Source organism: Nelumbo nucifera, chromosome 2 (genome assembly GCF_055504915.1).
Source record: "Nelumbo nucifera cultivar China Antique chromosome 2, China Antique-T2T, whole genome shotgun sequence".
NCBI classification, from domain to species: domain Eukaryota; kingdom Viridiplantae; phylum Streptophyta; class Magnoliopsida; order Proteales; family Nelumbonaceae; genus Nelumbo; species Nelumbo nucifera.
In genome coordinates, this window is record NC_142650.1 from 81,221,648 (window position 1) to 81,230,263 (window position 8,616).

The window sequence follows — 8,616 nt, forward strand, 5'->3', positions numbered from 1 at the left end:
CAGGTCTATATAACATAGAAAAGCAGGATGACCATGACGTGTACGTGTGGGATGAACCAAATCCTCATTGAATTTTATTTTTCCATTAGAAGGGGCTCATACCTGTTCTGCAGTACCTCCTGTGAATACTCCGTCGGTATGAAAAATTCTTAATGTTAGTTGAGTCCCTGGTTCTCCAATAGATTGACCCGCAATAATACCTACAGCTTCCCCAATTCGACCAAGTCGCCACAAACCTTTTCCTTCTAAACAATTAAATGTTTGGTTACCACCAATCAACATCAAGAAGCACCGGTGAGAAAATTCAACATACTGATTTGAACTCAAAAGGGACCCAGAGAGAGAGAGAGAGAGAGAGAGAAATCCAAGCATCTAACAAATCTCAAACCTCTATTAATTATGTGACAAGCTATCACACAACACAAGACCTACTTGTCCTATTTAACTTATTAAAATAAATAAATGAATAATTTAATTTAGTAAAATAAATTTCTTAAGATGCAAATAAGTAAAAGCATTTGGTTTACTTTCAAATTTTAAATAACTCTTTGCCAGTGTTAGTATGGATTAAAATTCTAGTACTTCGACAACACCAGCATGTGGGCACAAATCCATGATGTGGGGCAGAGGATGTATATACACATTTTGGTATGGACCCAATACTGGCTCACTGTTGTTATATACACATTTTGGGTATTTTGAGGAGTTTGGGGTATCAGCAGAGGATGTGGGGCACCATCAGCCAAGCATAGTTAGCCAATGCAGAGCATCTTCCTTAAAGCGATGGTGCCCTTGTATGATGAGATGAAGGTAGGCATTGCAACCTTCAGTGAAACATTGGCAGGGACTGGGCATAGGGGAAAGGTACCCACTTCACAAGTGGATTAAGTTTTGGTACTCAAAAAGCAAAAATAACAAGCACTTCACCCGGGAAGAGAGAGGAGAGAGATTGCACGATTGAACCACAACTCTAAAGAAAAATAGAATAAAAACCACAAAATCCAAGCATTTAACAAGTCCCTAAAACTATCTTAAACCTCTATAATTTATTGCAAACTACCACAAACAATTGTTCTTAGTGTAACTAGGAAAAAAGACTAAAAAATGTATTATAATTGAGTTAGAAAACTTAGGCAAAGCACATCATTCTGAACCAACTCAGACTAAAATCACTAATCTCTAGAACAACCGAAAAACAAAGAAAGAGAGTACTTGCCTATCAAAATAAAATTGAAACCAAAATCGTTAATTGGTTACCTGATTCCATCATCACCAACAATATAGGTTGCCATTCTGGCAGAAAGCCCAACATTATAAGATTAAAGGTGCAAATAATCATAAAAAATGTATGGATTACTGGGTCATTGCTGTTATACACACATTTTTTGGGCCTTTTGGGGAGTTTTGGATATCAGTAGAGGATGTGTCCTCTCTGTTTTCAATGCACATGAGGGGCACCATCACCCAAGAATAGTTAGCCAATGTAGAGTTTCCATAGAGCGATGGTGCCTTTGTATGATGAGATGAAGGTAGGCATTGCACCCTTCAGGGAAACATTGGCAAGGACTGGGCATAGGGGAAAGGTACCCCTTCACAAGTGGATTAAGCTTTTGCTTGTCCTCAAGCAAGACCTCAGCCTGATCATCCCCCCTTATTATTACCATTTACCGGATGAATTCTAGGATGAGAATACATTGAGTGGTTGGGAAACCTGTGTAGGTATTCTGATTCATTCATCTGAATTGTCATTCTTATCACATACATAAGAGTCAAGGAATGGGAGAATATGAAATTCTTCATGCTCCAACATTCACTTCCATTCAATATGTAAATCAGCTCCTTGACCGCCAAATTTAACCCTTACTTTGAGCTTGGTCTCAAATCTGTCACTGCACCTCATCGAGTGTTCAACCACATTTTGTCCCTTTGAACCTCAGCCGTCACCAAATTATTTTTTTCTTTCCTTTTTTTTTTGGTGTGAGTGCATTTTATGCTCCATCTCACACGGGGTATTTGCTTCTTTCTTCTTTTTATTTTCTTTTTTTTTTGTGTGAGTGCATTTTATGCTCCATCTCACACGGGGTATTTGCTTCTTTCTTCTTTTTCTTTTTTTTTTTGGTGTGAGTGCATTTTATGCTCCATCTCACACTGGTCACAGGCTTGAGGCAGATAACAATACTCATATTCCAAGTTGCTAGTTTTACTATTCAGCTCGGAATAGCGGAGTTGGGACTGACTCATGTCATAAACCGCTAGTTTTACTATTCAGTTCATGCCAGCGGAGTCATTTGGACTTTTGTCCCTTTCTTTTTCTCTTTTTCAATTATTGAACCACATGCATTAGCAGTTCAGATGTGAACTAGCTCGAATGATTATCAATTATTCAATCAAGTGCATTGTACACATGAAGGTAGTTATGGCTGGTCATGGTGAAAGTCATATTCAGCTTCCTTAACCTCATGAATTGTGATAAGTTTGGATCATTCACAAGAATAAAGTCTCACACTTACAAAGATTTCCCTCACTCATTGTATTTTCCCTCTTGGAATTCACCTAATAAACAACAATAAATTGGAGGGGATTTTTAGTTTATTCAGCCTATCAATGCATGTATGTATGTGTCGGGATAAAGGTTGTTTTGAAGATGGTTTGCATTTTGAGGAAGTAAAGGTGGAGGTTGAGTGTGGACTTGGGTCGAAAGAGCAAACACGAATAGGAGGAGAAGGAACAGAAGAATGGGATAACGTGGGCAATAGCTATTAAAAACTCCAAATACTAGGAACTCCTATACATTAACTGTACAAAAAAAAAAAAGAGAAAGTATTTCAAAAAATGGAAGAAACACAAGTAAGGTGGACAAAGGCACCACAAAACTACCCCCACAGATTATATGCAGAAAGAACACTTTGAAGCAATAGTCTTTGAACTCATTTAACACCATATGAGGAGCGTAGAGAACAAAGGATTTTTTTTTCAAGAGTAAATTTCATTAAAAAAGAAAACAAGGGATTACAATTAAAAGGTGATAAAACATCATCCGAAAGCAAAAACAATACTCCAACAACAGCAAACAACAAAAGATAAAAAATAAAAAAAAAAATTACAGCACAAATCCAGGGTCAACACACAAAACCAAACTAAAACCATATTCCAAGAACTAAACAAAGCAACACTAGCCCTGGTCAAGATGAGAAAATCTCCAACCAACCCTCTTGAACACTTCAAACAACAGCATCCGCCTCCTGTAAAAACCAGCAAATCAAACTTCCACAACTCCTCCCATCAATCGCACTTACTCCTCCACGTCTGAAATCCTGACCCTCTCCCTCATCCCATGTCTCTCCACCTTCCTCTTGAGTGTTGCTCTTTCACTTCGCCTTTTCTTGTTCTCAAACTCTTTCAAACGCCCTTCTAGCAAAAAAGCCTCACCACCCAAAAAGAATATAGGCCTACAGATTTACCAACTTCAATATCCCTCTCCACTAGTTTCCTTAAGTCCACTCGACTCTTCCTTTTCCCATTATCTAAGTTCAAAACTTCATTACTTATCAAAGCTTTACCCACATCCCCCTTCCCTTTCACCTCAAGGACTCCAATCTTTTTCAACTCCCCAACTTCAGAACTGTCATGAATGTTAATTTGATCACTGGAGTTAATATCAATAAGAACCTTATGATTCGTAGCTCTAGAACCAACCTTCCTTGAAAAAACTCTCTTATATTTATTGCTGGGTCCAGTCTCAACAAGTCCCTCTTTTAACCACGAAAAAACCTTAGTAACATGCACCAAATAAGATTTACCTAATCAGTTAATCCTCTTGGATCCGTTCCCAAATTGGCACCAATCCTTCCAGTTAACACTTCCTCAACTAGAAAACATTGTTGTTCCTTTGAAGAACAACATTGCCCTCTATATCAAGACATCTGATCCCTTGATTGCATGTGCTATCATCCCTTACCTGCTTCAATGAAGCCTCTACCACTGATACTGGAGGATATTCCTAAGTACTCCATCCCTTTGCATCTTCTTGTTATTAAAAACACTTTGCTTTTCTCTCTTGCCAAATGAATACTTCTGGTATATAACACAATATATCACTTTGCCTTTTTTGGAGATCCCAAGAATTTACCGGCTATTTAAATCTTCCAAAGACCAGTTTTGGATAGCAATGATTTCAGACTTTTTAAAGTTAATTAGAGAAAATGACTTATTAGCATAAACTAAACTTTGATGCATTCGATGCTGTTACTACAAAGAGCTTGTCCTAATGTTGAGATTTAAACAAGTTGCAATTGCCTATGCTCATTAATTGCACACTTGCTTTTGTTATATTTGTGCAAGGAGGAGGAAGAGGGCCTTCCAATTACTGATCAGAAAAGGAGGCATTTTCCAGCATTCAAAGTATGGAAACTGGAAAGTGCTTACTGCTAAGTGATTTCAATTAACTCAATGAACATTCAGCCTGGTTTCTGGTTTCTGGTTTTGGGATTCAAGCACCAAGTGGGATGAAATAAAATTGAGTTAGAAAGCATCTTTTAGTTCTAACTGCCAAATATAACTAAATGGGATTTCAAGTTTCGATGAATCAACAACCACTTGTTTCAAATATCTCATATCCACTTTGAGATAGTACACTACCATATTAAGTTTTCAAGCTGCTGAGAAAGTCAAAGGTAGGTTATAGTGATTATGAACACACAAACGAAATAAAGAAAAGGGGAATCTATTAACCCAATTTTAACTTACCTTCACATCTGCTGAGAAAGTCAGTTGAAAGTTCATCCATTTCAATAAGATTTTCTCAGGTGGTTGATTCATCAGCTCCTCCACATCTAACGATTTATGAACAAAATACAACATATGAACTAAAAAGTAGCAAATAACATTTCATAAAAAATCACAAATAAGCAGAAAACTTCTATAAAAAGGCTATTTCACCTTACTATCATCAACTAACTCCACCAATTGAGGTGTTTTCCTCAAATTGAGGTCCGCCCATAGTTGTATCTAAGGTTAAAACATCAAAGTAATTGTTTCAATTATAGAAAATATTACTTATATAATTTTCAGTTTGTAATGTGCTCAAAAGTCAAAATAGAAAAATGGCTTTCAAACAATTACAGTCCAGAATCAAGACTTAATATTCCGATAGGTAGAAGGTTAGAACTTAGAAGGGTGGGATGTTTTCTGAAAATCTTGATGAGCTTCCCAACTCTGCTGGGTAAGATAGATAAGGAATACATGCATGGGGGAACAGAAAAAAAATAATAATGGGTCTCAAGAAACAAAGAATCCCATTCTCCACCAAACTCTCTCAATGTTTTTAAACAGTGGTATTAAGGGCTAAGGAGAGTTCCTATGGCGTCTAGGAGTCAGCATGGATTATCTCTTACATAGAAAGTATTGAAATGGGCTATAGTGGCCACTGCCATTAAGATAGCTGATGCTCACTGCAGAGATCATCTGAGACCATTTGAAGCAAACAAAACTTTTTTCTTTCCAAATCCTGGTTTTGGCCTTCTAGAAGGGAAGTGCTAGTCATGGAGCTGAGAAATGCATTCTTTACCAAGTAAATGCCTGGAAGTAACACGATTTTAAAGCCTTTCTTTCCAGATGCAATCAAGATGTAAATTGTTTGCTTCCCTTTCGACCAGAGGTTGCTAGAGATTTTCACTTGAATCAGGGAGCTATATAGAGGTATTGTAGGTGTTGGATAGAGCACATTGATGCTCTGTGACCTCAAGATGGATATGATCAGGGTGTCTGGCAACAAAGCTATATGAATTCCTCAGTCAACTTGCTCAGTTCTGTTAAAAATTGTTATCACAAAATGCAATGCCCAATCATCTCTACTGAGACCAAAATTTTTTTTTATATGACTGCTTAGACATGATCAAATTTAGTCATGCCTCAACATATAATATATAAGCAAATGAGTCTAATCTCTTTGGTAAGATTATGCATGTTATAGATGACATAGTAAGACAGAAGGCATTTATACTAATGAGTTCTATTTGCAAATTTCAGGTGCAAATATAATTATCATTTCCGTTTTCAGGATTTGACATTGGTGAAAGTAATTTTGCTTTGTTATGGAGAACAAAAAAAGGAACCTCCTTCTAAAACCATTTCCAATAAGTTTCAAATTTATCTTGACACGATGCATTGCAATGTTTTGAGAAATTGGTGCAAAACTGCATCAAATTACTTGCAGAAAAATAATGGATTTTTAGCTCTTCTAAAGTGCTACAAGAAATGGTAAAGTGCAAAAAGCATCATCAGGCTGGCATAGAGATACAAATGTGGACAACCAGAAGCAACACCAAAAAAACTTAAAAATTATTTTCATTTGAGTCATAAATCACAGCCATAAAATCTAATAGACCATTCAGGTATTGAATGGTCTTTATATTTATTTATTTTAAAAGCCAATAGACCATTACTACTAATATAAACAGCAATAAAAGGTACTTGAGAAGTTGACAAACCATTACAAAGGCATATAACACAAAAGAATCTACCAAACAAAATATAAACAAAGGAAGTCATTTTTAAAATAGGTGCATGCCTTTTGAAAAGGGCAATGCCATGTACCCTATGTTTCAAATCCAGAACAATCATCCAACAAGCCAAATTCTCTGTCTCGGAATCAAAGCATCTACATAGTACACCTTTACACATATCATAGAAAGATCATTCGCTATGATCTTTTACAATCTCAACCCAAAACCATAAACTGCATACAAAAATGAATTCAAATTCAACGTTTACGCATTCAAGCTGCAGATCCTATAATAGTACTCACCCGAAGGAAGACTTCAAAATCCTATACCTCCTCGTCCATGTCCAGATACGATTCGATCAAACACGCAGCCCTCTCTTCCTCAGTCAAAGACTCTCCAACGGCTTTCAGCTCCGACGTCCTGGAAAGCAAGTTTCTGATTGTCACTCGCCCGATCTCCCTCATTGAGAGAAACTGCAGAAACCAGCCGCCAAATCAAGAAAATAGACAAAACATCGAAGTAACCCACAAACAAGAAAGCTACTTGGGTTTTAGGGTTTTGAGGATTACTCACATTGGAATTCAAGCTGCGAAGCTCCACCTGAGTGAACTGACTCTGGAGCCATGGATCACCATTCGCAGGTAAGTCTGAGGAAATCGAGTGGTTTTGTTCTCTGTTTTTTCTTTTCTAAGAAGCACGATATCGAGGTCTTCTCTGAATGGAAAACACCAAGTCTTATATAGAAATTAATCGATATCGAGGTAAGTATTGCTCTCAGGTCGATGGATAAGGATTTGGACCGTTACAAAATCAATTTAAATGACAAGGTAAAGCGTATCAAAGATTGCAGAATAAATACCACGATTCTTACAACGGTATATTTAAAATTCTAACAGAATTAGTCATCGAGCGGTGGTGGCCTTCGGGAATTACCGTGTCCTTCACCTCCATCCAAAGTAGCCAGACAGAAAAGGGAATAAGCAGTGGTGGCCTTCATCCTTCACCTCCATCCTTCACCTCCATCGAGCGGTGGTGGCCTTCGGGAATAAGCAGTCAGCCGGACAGAAAAGGGAATAAGCACTCGTGGGTTTATTGGATACGTGATCCCACCATTCAGAAGTTACCACATTGGCATTTCGACAAAAACACTAATATTAACGGGTGTTCAGCCGTTAGCTGAACAAACCCGGTTTAACCACCCGCAAAAGGACAAAATTCAAAAACAGGGCTTCTTTCAAAAGTTTTAAGGTCATTCGAACTCTCCCCTCCCCATCTCTTGTCCTCATCTTCTTTGTGCCCCAACCCGAGCATCCCGTTGGCCACTCACCACACACCTGCGCGTTGGACTGTGGAACAGAGTGGTGAGAGGGAATTCTGAGAATGTCCGAACATAAAAGAGGGACTCTATCATAATACAAGGTATGATTTGAGAATTCAGAATATGACGAAAGTGTCCCTTACATAACTGTTTAATTTATATGACAAGTAGGGGTGTACATTCGGTTTGGTTCGGTTCAAACCGATGACCTAACCCACTATTTAATTTGGTCATATCCCTCAATTGAACCGAACGAAAGAGGGTTTAAACTAAACCAATCCTTACCGTATTTAAAAAATAAAAGGACTGAGTTAGTAGAAAAAGGGAAAAATCAAACAAGAGTTAGTAATTAGTAAATACTAATTAGTAATTACTCTTTGATAGTTTGACTCCTAACCCAACTCGGGCACTCCAATGTGGTTGTCTTTTGTGTTTCCCACTTACTAGTTACTAGTAATTACTAAATACTAATTAGTAAAGTAGTAATTAATTTAAGTTAGTGTTCTTATTTAGTATTGATACTAACAAAAATTCCGATTGGGCTCAATGCCTAAAGGGAGATTTAAGAAAAAGAGTAATATATAAAACAATAATTAAATAAAATTAAGGGAAAATTCCTAATTAGTACCGTATACTTTGGGCCTAGTGTCACTTTGGTCCCCAAACTTTAAAACGTGACAACTCAATACCTGAACTTTCAAAATATGCCAATCCAATACCTGACGTTAACCAGCCCATTAAACAGTCGCTAAGTGGCATTTATAAAGACATAAACACCCTTTGAGTGTCATCTAA

The 8,616-nt window shown here is 37.3% G+C and overlaps 1 long non-coding RNA gene across 4 annotated transcripts; it reads right to left on the minus strand.

Annotated features, from left to right (window-relative positions):
- Nucleotides 1-226: 226 nt before the first annotated feature.
- LOC148802368 (uncharacterized) lies at nucleotides 227-7,778 on the minus strand. Of its 4 annotated transcripts, XR_016082112.1 has the most exons (4): nucleotides 7,077-7,638; nucleotides 6,806-6,976; nucleotides 4,939-5,007; nucleotides 4,818-4,832 (listed from the first exon to the last, which is right to left on the minus strand). It is a non-coding gene; the product is annotated as an uncharacterized LOC148802368 (long non-coding RNA). The 4 variants fall into 4 exon arrangements; XR_016082113.1 differs by lacking the exons at nucleotides 4,818-4,832; nucleotides 4,939-5,007 and adding an exon at nucleotides 227-245 and having other exon boundaries at nucleotides 7,077-7,629; XR_016082111.1 differs by having other exon boundaries at nucleotides 304-5,007; nucleotides 7,077-7,629.
- Between the last annotated feature and the right edge of the window lie 838 nt (nucleotides 7,779-8,616).